The sequence below is a fragment of the Pinus tabuliformis genome, chromosome 8 (genome assembly GCF_031772625.1).
Source record: "Pinus tabuliformis cultivar Carrire ecotype Pingquan chromosome 8, CPIR1, whole genome shotgun sequence".
In the NCBI taxonomy this organism is placed as follows: domain Eukaryota; kingdom Viridiplantae; phylum Streptophyta; class Pinopsida; order Pinales; family Pinaceae; genus Pinus; species Pinus tabuliformis.
The window spans coordinates 2,078,871,561-2,078,888,204 of NC_142294.1; positions in this window are offsets into that span (position 1 = coordinate 2,078,871,561).

Consider the following 16,644-nt stretch of genomic DNA (forward strand, 5'->3'; position numbering starts at 1 on the left):
ATTATGATGCCTCTGCAAGTTTGTTTCTTGGAATGCCATTTATTAATTCTGTATTGCCTATTACAATCAGTGAAGATAAAATAATCTTCAATATAAAGAAGAAGGCAATTTCAGTTCCAAGATTGACCCTGGCTAATTCTGAAGCTAGAAGAGAAAATAGTCAGAAGAAGGCAAGGATCAAAATGTTGGCATTATGATTCAGGTGTTGTCCTTGATGGCAAACTCATTCAGGTGGTAAATCAAGAAGGACGCAGGAAATATGTTCAGCAAGTGCGTCCCCGCAGGTATACCATACAGAACCCGCGTCCAGGGACGCAGGCCAGCCGTTCAGGAGGTGCGTCCGCCCAGTGCACACATTTCAAGGCAGAGAAAAGCACGTGGGGGTTTCTTGTGTGGTATCTAGCCGACGGTTTTTGTGTTTCTATGGTGTCGGCTCGTGGTATTGTTCCACGCTTTGGGGAGAAGCTTGCCTATATAAAGCAAAGGAGTTCATTTGGATTATGCATCATCTCACTGTTGATCATCTTCCTATTGATGGTATAGGCTCAGGGGGAGCACATAATGCATTGTTGGCATTATGGAGAAGGAGATCTTGGAAATAGCTGCAATATGTCTCTGTCTCCTTCATGATGGATTTCTGGTTACAGATCTGGAGAAGCATGAGCATAGGGGGAGCATACCCTTTGCCCTTGATGTCAAAGGGGGAGAATGATGACGCTGAAGATTATGTGGTTGCCATCAAGTCCAAAGGGGGAGTTTGTTGGCATTATGATTCAGGTGTTGTCCTTGATGGCAAACTCATTCAGGTGGTAAATCAAGAAGGACGCAGGAAATATGTTCAGCAAGTGCGTCCCCGCAGGTATACCATACAGAACCCGCGTCCAGGGACGCAGGCCAGCCGTTCAGGAGGTGCGTCCGCCCAGTGCACACATTTCAAGGCAGAGAAAAGCACGTGGGGGTTTCTTGTGTGGTATCTAGCCGACAGTTTTTGTGTTTCTATGGTGTCGGCTCGTGGTATTGTTCCACGCTTTGGGGAGAAGCTTGCCTATATAAAGCAAAGGAGTTCATTTGGATTAAGCATCATCTTGGTTGAATATCTCTTGGTGAGATCTAGTCCAAATCTATAAGGGCGAATCTTCTAATGGACTACGATCTATATGGCGCATGATCAGATCTGTGGATCTGAGTGTTTGGGTTGGTTCTGAAGTCCTCTTATCTTCTATATCTGAAGGGACGCAGATTCAGTGAAGGGAAAGTGCGCCGGGACGCAGTACAGTAAAGGCTCAGGTGCGTCTCTGAGGCAAAGGGCGCGGCGCGACTGTGGTATTGGGTGCGTCTCTGAAGCGAAAGACGCGGCGCGATAGTGTTTCTGTGTGCGTCGGTCGCAGAAAAGCAAAGAGGAACAGTGCGTCTGCACGCAGAACAGCATAAGGTACACTGCGTCCAGTCGCAGGCCACAGAAAGAAAATATGCGTCCCTGTCTTAAGATGATCTGTTGACTGTATATTTCTGTTCATAAGGTGTTCTGGGTTGTTTCTGTAATTACTGATCTGATATCTGTCGTAGACTGTATCTGTTGTATACTTGTTGATCATTTGATTCTTCATGAAAAGAAGTAGGGGGTTGTAGCTCCCTTCCAGGAGAGTCTGGAAAACGAGAGAGAGTTGTAGCTCTCTGCAGGTTGCAGCCTGCGTGCTGGTAAAGGACTGCACCAGTACAAAATCATTGTAAAAAGAATTTCTTGAAAGAAGATAGAGACATATTGCAGCAGGTGGTTTTTCTCCCGCATTGGGTTTCCACCTTACATCTTGTGTTCTTTGGTGTGACTGTCTATTTTCTTTATTCATGCTCATTGTTTTATGGTACTGATATACAAGAATATTTCTAAAGAATCAAATAAGGAAGATTTGGTAAATTGCTAGATAATACTGATTCACCCCCCCTCTCAGTATTATTTCCAACACAAAATACCCCAAAATGAGTCCCATGACTGGCAAGAAGTATTGCAGATTTATGAGAAAAGGTGTCTGTCAAAACAAAAAGCAAATATAAATCTTGATTGGTCTTTTGAACAAATGACTATTTTTGATGAATTGCTGAAATGTTTTTCTGAGAATCCTCAAGCATTCTGGAGTGTTGAGAGTCCCCAGCAAGAAATAATCACTCTCCATGATAATGGGGTTAAAGGCAAACTGATACCCTACACTCCAAATGATGAAAGAGAAATAAGAAAGCAGATTGAAGAATTATTAAATCTTCAGTTGATTGAGCCGAGTTCTTCACATTAGTCATGTTTTTCTTTCCTGGTGAGAAATCACTCTGAAATAGTCAGAGGAAAAGATACAATGGCTATTAATTATAAGCCTTTGAATGCAATTACAAATATCTTTAACTATCCTCTGCCACGCCAGGAAACAATAATGCAGAAGATCCAGAACAGTAAGATCTTTAGTAAGTTCGACATGAAATCTGGTTATTACCAGATACAAATCAAATAAGAAGATCGACACAAAACCGATTTTACATGTCCCGCCAGTTTTTACCAATGGAGAGTAGTTCCGTTTGTTTTGAAGAATGCTCCAGCATTCTTCCAAAGAAGAATGGATCATATCTTTGGTAAATATGACTTTATTTTTGTATATATTGATGATATTTTGGTTCACAGTCAAGATCTTGAGTCACTTCTGAAGCATTTATAGATATTCCTTAAAGAAGCAAAACAACATGGTATTGTTTTGTCAGAGAAGAAAATGCTTCTGTTTCAAGATAGTATTGAATTTTTAGGTATTCATGTTATGAATGGAAAAATTCAGATGCAACCCCATGTGTTGACCAAGCTATCTGAATTTCCTGATAAATTGCAAGATGTAAAAATGATTTATCTTTTTCTAGGAATACTCAATTATGTGCATAAATATATTCCTAGACTTTCAGAAAAAACTGCTCCAATTCGCAAGCATTTGCATTCTGGATGGCCACCAGAAGCCACAACAGCAGTTCAATTGCTAAAATCTGAATTCCAACATCTCCTTGAGCTTAAACCTCTAGGTAATGGATTCCTCATCCTTCAGACTGATGCCTTTGATAATTTTTGGACACCAGCCCTTTTTGAAAGAAAGGGAGAAAAGGAAGAAATTGTATGTGCTTATGCATCTGGAGAATTTTTAATTCACCAGAAAAAATTATTTTCCAGCAGAAAAAGAAACTCTTTCCATTTTTAATGGCATACAGAAATTTGAGTTATATTTAGCCCCTACCAAGTTCCTGATAAGAACAGATTCGATGAATTTCAAATATTTCTTGTCAGCAAAAATTTCAAAACAACTCGCAAGAGGACGACTCTTGGCATGGAAAATTTGGTTTCAAATGTATGATTTTGATGTTGAATGGGTTCCAAGTAACTCCAATTATTTGGCTGATTCTCTTACTAGAGAAATGAACAAATTCCATGTTCACCGACAAAGAAATGATATTTTTAATCTCCCTGGTAAGACTCTTGCGGATGATAATTTTGAAACATTTGTCAAAAGATTTCAGATTCTTGAATTAATTCTTGGCGACATTGTTGATGAAATCAAAAATAATTTTAGAAAGGTACTAACATGCCTGAAAAAGGTCTGAAGGTCACTTCATCAACCTGCAGACCAGTGGCCAAGGAAAGACCACGAATCGAACTGCCAGGAGATAAGATAGACGCAAGAATCGAGTTCATGCGAGATCATGCCATCATAGGGAAGTTCATAGGGTTTTGGCCCACTGAGAAGGCCCTAAATGGATGGATAGCGGCGAAATGGAAACCAAAGGGGGATGTTACGCTTCAGCTCGGGCCGAAGGGTTTCTTCAAAACAATCTTCTATTGCCTGGAGGACAAGCACAGAATATTAGTGCGAGGGCCATACTTTTTTAATTCGGCCGGACTTTATCTGAGAGATTGGATCCCCAGATTCAACCCAGACAAGGAAGACCTAACCTAGGCGCCTGTCTGGATTTGGTTATACTCCCTCCCAGATTAATATTGGGAGGAGGATGCTCTCAAAGGAATAGGAAATGGGGTGGGAGAATATATCAGATCATCAGAAGAAACCAAGACCCGTAAGTACATTTCCTATGCCCGAATTTGTGTTTTCATTCGCCTCAATGAAGCCCTTCCTGAATCAGTCACTCTTTCCCATCGGGATGAGGAATGGATCCAGCCTCTTGATTATGAGCATGTTCCTTTCCGATGTCGAAAGTCCCATACCCTTGGTCATCTATTTAGAGACTGTCCTCAAAACACCCTATCCAGCCTTCCCGGCTCCTCTGTATCCCCTGCTCAGGATGGCTTTACCAAAGTCACCAGCAGGAAGCGTTCTCACAAAAAACCCCCAAATGGGTCAAATCCCCAACCCTCCAAGTCTCATGGCCCAGTAACCAAGAACAGTTTTGACATTCTTGGCCAAGACTCTGAGACTATACCTCACGCAGCTGTTGCTCACCCTGATCATCCGTCCTCCTCGTCTTCTCATCCTCCACCTCACCCCCCTCCCAAATCTTCCACTCCTATCATATCCCCCTCCATTCTCAATCGGGATCGGAAAGAAACTCCTGAAATCATCAAAGAAATGGAAGTCGAAGGGAAAATGGAAAGCCCCCAGAACCCAGAGAACAGTACGGAAGAAGGAGATCAAGTGCAAGTCATGGAAGAAGAGCCCGAGAGTATTGATCTGCACGGATTAGACATCATAGAGCTTGAAATAGCCTGCAAAAAAAAATCTTTCGATGCCATACCGGAACTAGCACTCAACAAGCTCGAAATGGTCATTTCTCGAGCTTATTATCAAAGTCAACTGGGAATACATATCAAAATGACACGTATAAGTATTTTAGTAGTAAGCTTGGTTATTTAGGGTCAATAGTTGACATTAGGTCCACAAGAAACCTATAGCCCTTTTTAGGCCCCATTTCATTTTAGTCACAATTATATATATTTTCCAAATGTGGACAAAAACTCATGCATAATTAAGTTCTTAATTATCTATTATAAATCCATTGGATCTCATAGTACATCTTTATGAAAATACTAAGGATAAAGATTGATATTATCATTTAACCCTTGATTCTATAATGCTTTGAATGAAATGCCACATGTTGTAAGGTGCAACCATTTGTAATATGAAGTAACTGCACAAGGAAGGTTGGGGATGAGAAGTAGAGTAGGGGGAGAGCAAGTGCTTCCACATTCACATTCTAAATTAAAGTGGGATCTCATGTATGACACATAGAGGTGGAGGATTGAGAGGAGATTCACCAATCACATGGAACAATAATGCGAAATGTAAGATAAAAATGTGGGATGGGAATGGAAGGTGTGGAATGTAGGATACAAAAGTGGGATGGGAATGGAAGGTGTGGAATGTTGGATACAAATGTGGGATGGGAATGCAAGGGATCTTTGGTCTCTAACTAGGATAAATATATAATGAATATTATTTGTGCATTAAAAATGAGTGTCAAGGCATAATCATTGTTAGGGGGAAATGATATCCTTAAGCTGTAACTGAAACCTATCGATTTAAATAACCATGAACAACACCCAAAAACCAAAATACAAACATGCACTAGGGAGTCTTTGGTATTCAAATTGTATATGGGAACCATTACGAGGTCCTTGGTATCATGGATGGATTTTGAATCCTTGACCATAGGCAGGGACTGAAACAAGAATCTTTGTTCCGTAAACCATACTTCACAAGATCAAGCACCATGTATGGGACTAAAACAAGAGAATGTGTTTCCTAAACCATCCTTTTCAAGCTCAAGCGCCATGCATGAGTCCTCAAACCACCACATGTGGCCTTTGTAGGGGATCAACCAACTCAAGTGTACTATGAATGCCATGAACAAGTTAAATGTGAATCGAGAGTGGGCCTCAAGGTCTAACCAAGGATGAGAGAGGAAACCAAGAGCCTTATGCCATAATGACACTTATTAAGGGTCAATCACAATGAAAAACACTTGTAATCTACAAAACATTCCCTCTCTTGAAGACGTTTTGTGTGTATGTTTTACAAGTAGACATTATGATGTTTTCAATAAAGATTGATAGGCTTTTAGGTATGAACAATGGTCAATAAAAAAGAAAAAGAGATTTAAGTATTTAACAGAGCTTCTCCAACTCAAACATCATGAAAGATGCATTGAAAAGCAACAAAGAACATTTCCATGGAATGTTTGATCTCTAAATAGGATATGACAACCATTAATTAATTTTGGTTACTAATGATGAGTCTAGAGGCCTATGGGCTTGGGTTTATGTGTTAAGCATATCAATATCTATTTTTTTAAATTTGTGAATTTTAGAAAGTTAGTCTAACAAGATAGACTTGGGGGATATTTTTCTAAAGTTGAAATAATAGTAATTTAAGTAAAAACTTGATTTTAATGAGCTTATGCAGTATATCAATGATCTTTCTATCTAATGGTCTTTTCAGAGCTTCTATAAGGGCAACCGAGTACTAATACTAGATCTAAATTTTTAAGTTATCAAAGAGGTTCAACAACATTCATCAGGTTACCAAAGAGGTCCAACAACCTTTAGTACAAGGTTCAATATTCCAAACTCAAACCAGACCAAAAAAAAAATATGCAACTCCACTGCTGTTAGAAAAATACACTGTATCTTTCCCAAGATGGTTTTTAAAAAAAAATCCTGCTATTGCCTTGATCAAATGAAACTTGCTTATGATGCCCATGGGATTTACTATGTCATTTAATAATAAAAAATTGTTATGTTACTTATTATAGCATCTCAATTGGAACACAAATACCTCGACCAAACACAAACCTTATCAATAAAATTCATGTAAATCATATGTAACACATAGTAATGAAACAAGTAAAATAGAAATGCATGACATTATATCAATTAAATTCATGTGAATCATATGTAACACATAGTAATGAAACAAGTGAAATGGAAATCCACTACATTATATCAATAAAATTCACATGAATCATATGTAATACATAGTAATAAAACAAGTAAAATGGAAATGCAATGCATTACATCAATAAAATTCATGTGAATCATATGTAACACATAGTAAATGGAAATGCACTTCATTAGATCAAACACCACCATAGTATTACTTATTGAATACCCAAATAGAGAATTTCAATGAATTCCATCTACCAGCTCAATTGATCAAGATAACACAGTTACTGCTTATAGCATCTTAATTTTGATCTTGAGCTAGTGGGACTCAAATACAAACTCTGTCAATGAAGTTCACAAACTTAAAACTAGACCCATAATAAGAAAAACTCTAGACGGACTCAAATACAAACTCTGTCAATGAAGTTCACAAACTTAAAACTAGACCCATAATAAGAAAAACTCTAGACGCATAATAAGAAAAACTCCTCCAGTTTTGGAGTGTCTTAAAAAAACATTACAATCTGTTCAAATCTTTTTCATTTTTCTGCTTGCATTTGTTCTGGGTTTCATGCAGGATGGGCAGTACCATTGAAGTGGAGGAGGAGATCTGAGCCTTGGTTTCAAACAGTCCATATGGTAAAACTTGAAAGGGCAATCAAGGTGACTACATTTTATGAGAACATAGTTGTCGTCTCGTTTTCCAAGTGAACAAATTTTGCACAATTCTTCAACATTCACTTCGGCCTCCTCCGCACTTGCCATCTCCACTTCGGAAATTAGATCGTCCATTCTCACTCCCATTACACTGTGGGAATCTGCTTCATCATCCACCTTTACAAGAAATCTTCAATGCAAGAAAAATTATTAGGGTCCAATGTAAGCAACTCATTTTCAAGTTGATGGGCTCTAATTTCATTTTTAGTCCCAAAAACTTTAGTGATTTGTTCCAATGCTTCATTAGGAGTATCAAGTTCTGCAATATGGAATCTAAGATCAGGAGAGATAGACATCCCTATCAAACCACGTGCTTGATCTTATCTATTTTCCCATTTAGCAACCTTATCTTCATCCTTCGTTTTCTTCTCTTGGCCTGTGGCTATTCTGTAGAGACCTTTACTTCTAAGTAAATCCTCAATGTAGGACAACCATTGGAAGTAGTTGGTGCTGTCAAGGGTAACTTGGTATTGACTTTCCATTTCAATAGAAACTAAAGCTGAAGAAGCTGAAAGTAAGTGTTCCAATGGATAGATCTCGAAAAATTAGGCTGGCTTAAAAAAAACGGTTCTGAAAAAAAATTCCGGATGAAGAAGTTATGGCTTTTTGAAAAAAAGTTGTTGAAGTTGCCGACGAAGTGCGGGAATGTGCGGAAATGAAAAAGTCCACCCCCACAAAATGGAGACTTGAACCCCAGAACTCTACTCTCTTAAAATAGCTTTGAACCAATTGATCTATACAAAAAATTTGAGAGAGAGAGAGAGAGTGGGGGGGGTCTTTGGGTTGCGTGCTTGCTTTGAGAAAGCTCTTTTTCCCTACAAAACAAAAAACAGAAAACCCAACACGGACATGCAAAGAAAACGAATCTTATGGCTCGAAGTTAGCTTTAGCCGAAAAACTAAATATTTTCAAAAATGAACCTTGCGGCTCAAAGTTAGCTTTGGCCGGAAACTAAATATTTTCCTCAATGTTTCTGATTTTCCGAGATCACCCTAAGGCGCAGGGAAAAGAGCATACGCATGAGAAAAATCCTTCCTTTCTGTTTTTGATTTGCCCAGATCACACAGAGTCGCAGCGCAAAGAGCATACGCAAAAATCAAAGGTATAGATCCGGTAATAAAAAGGCTAAATAAACCGAAACCGAAATAAACAGATAGAAAATAACAGTAAACTGCAAATAAACAATGTATACCTCCAGATCTTAAAAATGACGTAGCTAGGGCTACCAGAAACTTTTTCGCGTGAAATGAAAGGGGTTCCTCACTGGAACAGATGCTCCGAACACAACAGAGCAGTCCTCTCGGCCCGAAAGCAGACAGAAACAGCAGATCTAGGAAACGGCAGTCGGATGCAGTTCTACCGGCTTCAGATTTGGATCACCAATGGACGCAGCCCTCAAATAGCTCTGATACCATGTAGGAATGTACAGGGTAAGTTCCTCAGAAAGAACACCAAAAGGACACCGCTCACAACCAGATCACAGATCAATACACTAGTATTTTGACGTGGTTAAAACCCTCAAAGAGGGAAACAATCCACGGCCTGAGCCAACGCGGCCACTTCAAGCAATTTATTAATCAAAGAATGAAAATTTACATAAGCTTCTCTCATGCACGGATTACCCTACAAATGACCCTCCATGCGCTTTAAATAGAATTCATGGACCAATCAGGTGTCAAGCCACGGATCAAGTGTCGGTAATACCGAGGAGAGAATGAACCCTCGGATCACTACATATTGTGACCGTCGGATTGTAAGTTACAAAATGTACAACGGTAAAGAAACACACTTTACCTAACTCTATACCTAACTCTACACTAGACCAAGTTGTACTTAACTATTTCCTATGTGTCGGAATATCGGAATATCGGAGTTTTCATGGTCTTGCTAGTTTTTACAGAAAATTCATTGAGAATTTCAGTAAGATTAATGCACCTATTCTTGAGACCATAAAGAAAGATAACTTGCCATTTAAGTGGACTGCTGAAGCAGAGAGAAATTTTCAGCTGTTGAAGAAGAAAATAACTGAAAAGCCTGTTTTGGTTCTTCCTAATTTTAATAAAACTTTTCAAGTTAAGTGTGATGCTAGCGCAGAAGCAATTGGAGGAGTTTTAAGCCAAGAAGATAGACCAATAGCTTATTTCAGTGAAAAGCTAAATGATGCAAAAAGGAATTATTCTTCTTATGATAAGGAGTTTTACGCAGTTGTGCAGGCACTAAAGAAGTGGAGGCATTATTTAATGTCGAAAGAATTTATTCTTTATTCAGACAACCATGCATTGCAGTTTATAATGCAACAGCCCAAACTCAGCCAGAGACATGCTAAATGGGTAGAATATCTTCAAGGCTTTCATTTTGTGTTGAAATATATAACTGGACAGCCAAACAAAGTCGCAGATGCCTTAAGTAGGAGAAGTGTATTGCTACAAGAAAGTCAAATCGAAGTGTTGGGTTTTGATTTTCTTAAGGAATTATATGAGACTGATTCAGATTTTAAGGAGGCATTTGAGGCTTGTAAGAATCCTGTTTTGGCAGACAGGAGAAAGTGGTTGGATTATTTTATACAAGATGGACTGTTATTTAAGAAAAATCAGTTGTGCATACCCAACTATTCAATGAGAGAAAATTTAATCAAAGAGAAACATAGTGGAGGACTTGCAGGACATTTTGGTAGAGAGAAGACCTTTGAACAGCTCAACAGATTTTACTTCTGGCCGAAAATGAAATATGAAGTAGAGAAGTATGTAAGAAATTGTAAAGTTTGCCAGTATGCAAAAGGAAGGAGCCAGAACACAGGGTTGTATATTCCATTGCCAATTCCAGATAGGCCTTGGGATATGGTAAGTATGGATTTTATTCTAGGATTGCCAAAAACGCAAAGAGGCTATGATTCAATTTTTTTGGTAGTGGACAGATTTTCAAAAATGGCACACTTTATTCCATGTTATAAAACTAGTGACGCTTCTCATATTGCTAACTTGTTCTTTAAAGAAATTGTAAGATTACATGGATTGCCCAAATGTATTGTGTCAGACAGGGATTCCAAGTTCGTTTGACATTTTTGGAGAACACTATGGAAGAAGCTGGGAACTAAATTAAGTTTCAGTTCTGCCTATCATCCACAAACCGATGGATAGACTGAAGTTGTGAATAGAAGTTTAGGCAATCTTTTGAGGAGCTTTACTGCAGAACATCCAAAGCAATGGGATCAAGTGTTACCACAAGTTGAATATGCATATAATGATTCACCGAACAGGAGTACAGGACAGAGCCCATTCCATATTGTTTATGGAATGCACCCAAGGGGAATATCTGAATTAAGGAATCTGGGAAAAGAAGAAATGAGAAGTCCAGAAGGCGAAGACTTTGCTTCAATAATGCAGACGATACATGAACAGGTGAAACAACAGCTACATGACAACAACATTCAATATAAAACTAGAGCAGATATGAGGAGAAGAGAAATGAACTTTGAAGTTGGAGACTTGGTTTTAGCACACCTCAGAAAGGAGAGATTTCCAAAGGGAGCATATAATAAGTTAAAATCCAAGAAAATTGGACCATGCAAGGTGCTGAAGAAATTCTCTGCAAATGCTTACGAGATTGAATTACCACCTGGTGTGTGAATATCACCAATTTTTAATGTTGCAGACTTGTACAAGTATGAGAATGAAGCTGCAGATGATACATCACACGATCAAGAGACTCCAGAGATTGACTGGGTAAAAGAGTTACCCACAGTTAAGAATTTATAGCCAGAAAGAATTCTAGACAAGAAAGTGTATAAGAAGACAAGGGCATGAGAGTATTTCCAGTATCTGGTGAAATGGAAGGGACAGCCGATCGCTAAAGCTACTTGGGTGACAGAAGACATTCTACAGAAATTGGGCAAATCTATAGATGAGCTCATGGATAGGATCCCATGAAGAATTTTGTCCTCAGGAGTCTGATGCGGGAGCATGTGACTCAGAAGGGAAAAATCTTCCAAATTATTCCAAAAATCCAAAAAAGAATTTACAGGCAAGGGAGTGGGGTCCTTTAGCCTTCAATTTCTATGCTTTCTTAATTAAAAATAGAATAAATTCTAGCAATAAATCATGCTATTTATAACAGATCTTTTCAAGCTTTAAATCATCCTGTAAAGCATGCTTTTCTTTGTATCGGATAAGGACCGAGAGGGCCTATCCTCAGTTATAAATAAAGAGGAAGCGAAGCCATCATCAGACAGAGGAGAGGGGCGAGTGCCTTAATATTATTTTGGAAAATTTGTTCTCTCGGTATCTCTTATTTAATGACTCTGTAAAATGTATGCGTAGATTATTGTATGGCGCTTTAATATTGTTGAGTCGGTGCCTAGATTCCTCATGCTGCCAATACTTTATATTAGTTATAGAAATCAATTTCCCTTAGTTATAGAAATCCTAAAGGTACTGCTCCTATAGGAGTAAAGGTACTGCTCCTTCAGAGGAAATGCAGGCCCCATCATCCTCAGGAACCCAAATGATACAGAGACAAGTGAGTGTAGAGGCCTCATCTTTCAGTGGGCTAGCAGACCAGGATAAAAGTATCAAAGAAAGTTTCAAAGAAATAAAAATGGTAAATGAAATGTTGAAAACTGAGACATATGCTCAGATTTTCAAACTTTCTACTCCAGGTTAGAATAGATTGATATTAGCCTTTGACATCAAAGAGGGGAAGATGTAGGTGTCCTTCATTCAACCAACTGTGCAACAACCAAAGGCACCCAATGACTGTAAGAAAGTTGATTTTGAGGTGTTGGCTAGGGATATTCACCATGTGGACAAAATACAATTTCACAAGAAGGCTAGAGAAATGATCTAATCCACCTTGAAAGGGAAGTCCATAGCTTTTCATCAACTGCAAAGTTCCCTAAACAACATCTCGGCTTAGTATCAGCTTGAACAAGCTTCATCACAAGCCAAGGATAACAGAATCAAGTCTTTAGAAGACTTGATCATAGAAATGGGACATGATCCCAAAGATATCAAAGCAACAGAGGAATTGATAAAACAAAAGAACAAGGAAATTGCTTCACTGAAGAAGCAACTAAAGATACCCTCCTTGCATCATCCATAAACACAGGAGTTGTTACAGTCTCAAACTCAGCATGAGGACTTAATGGATTTAGTCCTCAAGCTGAATGATCAGTTGAGGAGCACGGAGAAGGAATTGGATGCCTTAATCCAATTGAAGCAAGGTGAAGGGGGAACCACACCAACAATAGTAATCCCTATAGTAACTATTGCAGTACCATCTACATTGGCAACCGAATTGGCTCCAAAAATTCCTATAGTTACTTCCTCGCCCATCACCACTACAGCATCTACATCAACAACTTCTATGAGAGCAGTAGGTACAACAACAGATGAAGCAGCCAAGCTTGTTCATGCCATGGAAGAAATGTCTATTTAGACAAACGAAATAAACAAGCTAAAGGAATAGGTGGCAAGCTTAGAAATAGACTATAAGCTTGCCAAGATTATGCAAAAAGAGGAGGAACAGAAGGCTACCAAGATAAAGGAAAAGCTCAAGTCAATGGAAAGAGACTTTACATTAAAGGAGCCTCTTGGAGAAGCCAAAGCAAAACTATCGACCAATATCATTAACTCTGTCAATGATATTTGGCCATCCATGCAGGTCATCTTCGAGCAGATTGATCTCATAGCTTTAATAATAGAGGCTATTGAGAAAGTAAAGATAGAATTAGGCAATAAGCCTAGACAGGCTACTAGGCTCATCCCATTCTTAAATTCAAAGAACAATTACCAATTACAGGAAGTGGAAATTGAATACAGGACTGCTACTATTCTAGAGGTAAAGAAAATCCTCACCAAGAGGGACCTTATGCATAAGTTAGAGGAAAGAAGCAAGGAAATGCAAGTAGTCGTTGACAGATTCATGGCTAAGTTTGATAAGCTAAAGGAAAAGGTATTACCTAATCCCTTAGTCATTCATGATAAAATTGGAACAAGGAGATTACAATGACAAACTCAGGGATGTAGCAAGATAACAAGTGGCCACTTCGTAGGTTTCAGGAGTACCAACAGGAAAGGTACTGTACACTGCATTTGAAAATCTATCTTACCTCCACCATGGGGTAAAACATATGTTTGTAAATAAGCCTTCATTTGCCAAATACACTGAGGTAGATGAAACTTACTGGAGAATGCTGAGTATTCAGTTACGAACAAATCAAGAATGGGAAAAATTGACTGACTTACTATAGCAGAACTCAGTTAAAAGTCAAACACACAGTCAATGAGGTAAAAGAGAATTAGAGTCAAATGGTTACAGGGTCAAAGAGTATCTGCGTCAAAGAGTATCAGCATAGAAGACAATAGCCTTTGGCTAGCACAAAGCATTAGCAACCATAAACTTCCAGCTAAACCACAATAAAAAGTACAGCAAGAAGACAGTTCAATAGCTGTCACTATCTTCCTGCGAGAAGATATTTTGAATTTCCTAGATTAATTCCCAAGTTAGTTTGGGATATTTTGTAAAAACATTTTGTATAAATACTTCATAAATCGAAGCATGTAGGGTGGATTTTTGTACTTTCAATAGAATTTTTGTTCAAAGGACTGTAAAGATTTGTATCATTGATTGGGCCAACATGCTTGGTTGATGAATAAAGATTAGACATTTCAAGGGATTCATGTGTAGAGTGGAGCATAAATGAGTAATCTTCTTGTGTTGTTTTATTTCTCTTTCAGTTGTTTCATGATCTTAAATGTTTTAGAAGTCTAAATGTTGTATCTTTGAATAATATTTTAGAATTTTCTTAACTGCACTCTGTCTTGCTATTATACATTCTTAATGTTTTCTCTTAAACTATCTTAGCTAGGGAATTCTTAACTACTCCTTAGCTTCCGTAGTTTCTCCTCTGGTCTATAGTAAATGATTCTTAATTGCCCTTTACTCATGATTCACTATTGTTCCCCCAACTTAGCCTCAGTCTGAGGATTCTTGATTACCCTCTCACCTCTGTTAAGACTCATTCCACCATTTAGTCGAAGGATTTGTACTCAACTCTATTATCTTGCCCCTTGAACACTCCCTTTAGTGAGTTAACTCCAGCTTTGTTGCCCATTCTTTGACTCCATTTCCCAATGGCCTAAAAGCATCAACCTATTTTCATGTTCTAAGGATTCCACCACCAAATTTTCATAAAAATAAACCCCCCCCCCTAAACTCTATAACTAGCCTAATATCTAAGAAAACATAGCTAAATCATATAGAGAGAGCCCTCTCTGAGCCATAGGTTGGCTAGAGCCTATGCTTAAAAGTTGGTTTGTGGTTACCTCGAAGCCTTCCCTTCTTCCAAAACTTCTAAGGAAACATTTTGAGTGATAAGAGGTTGTGTAAGTGTTCATTGTCAGATTTAGAGAAGACTGTGATGTCATCATGGTATACTACTAAGAAATCATGGATTTCCTTAGCAAAAGCTATATCCATAGCTCTTTGAAATGTAGCACCTGCATTCATTAATCTAAAGGGAATCTTCAAGTACATGAAGGTACCCCAAGGAGTATTAAACACAATTTTGGCTTGGTCCTTAGGTTGGACTAAGATCTGGTTATAGCCAGAGAATACATCTAACAATGAAATCCTAGATGACCCCACTACCCTCTGCAATATATGGTCCATTTTTGGTAAGGGGTAGTTGTCTTTTAAAGAGACCTTGCTCAAGTTTCTAAAATCTATGCAAAGTCTAATTTCACCTGTCTTTTTCCTAGCTGTAACTAAGTTTGAAATCCAGTCTAAGTATCTAATGGGCGCTATTATTTTGGCATCAAACATTCTTTTAACCTTTTTCTCTATGGATGGCATAAGGACTGGGTTTATCCTCCTAAGTTTTTTTTTGAAAGGTCTGTGATCTTCTTTTAGAGGTATTTTATGTTTGATTATACTGGTGTCATAAGTGTTGTGGGGATAAGTATCCAACTCGGAATGACCCTAACCCACTCTAAGGGTGACAGTTCCTTAGCAACAGCTGAAAGCAAAGCTATCTAAAGTTTCTTCTTTATGACATGCAAGAGATAAAAAGGATAGATCCACTTACCGATGTCTTGCGCAAATGGTCGATCCAATCTCCTTTCTTTGCCGCTTTCTCCCAGCTCCAAGTCTTTTCACAGGCCCAGCTACACGAGATCCTGCAAATAAGACAAGAAAAGGAAACTACAAGAAGCATGCATGCATAATTGATTCAAGGATTAGCATAAATCAAAGACGCAAGTAAGACAAAACACATTGAAACACATGCGAATAGAAGAACCTCAAATGCTTTATTGATATATAGAAGTAAGGTTCAGGCCGTGATACAACCATGAGAGGTCCAATCCAGCATCACCTTCCCGACGGAGAGAAATCTCTTCTTCACCTCCCTCAAGCAATCACCCAATGCTCACAACTGCAAACCAACAGCGATTCTTTGCACCAAATTCCGGCCTCCAGATCCCATGGGATGAGATCCTTATATAGAGTTTTGGAGTGAAGGTAAGTCATGTTGATGTGTGACTTGCTGTGCTCTTCAACTCCAGTTGTTCTTCAGTCCTTGAGTCCACTCGGAGTTTCTATCTTTCATTTGAAGTTTTAGAAGCTCTTAACTCATCATTAGGCGAATCTTTTGATCCAAGTGTCGTTCTGGAAGCTTCCTGGGCACTGGCACATTGAGAAAAAGATTCTTCCACATGTCCAAGTGCGCCCAACGCAGGTAGCCTTTGTCCTACTTGCTATGCAACGCAGGTAGCCTTTGTTCTGCCTGCTATGCAACGCAGGTGCCTAGTGGAGCAGCTGCTTTGATCCAAAATTGACCTGTTTTTGAGTGTTTTTCAGTGGAGAACTGATTTGCAGAGCTGTGGTTTGCTGACCTTGTTCCTCCAAGGGTAAGAACAACATGTTTAGGGACTTTGGATCCCTCAGATTATTGACATTTCGTGCTTCATGCTGTGAGGCACAAAAATGTCTATAACAGTTGCCCCCTAAAGTATGAG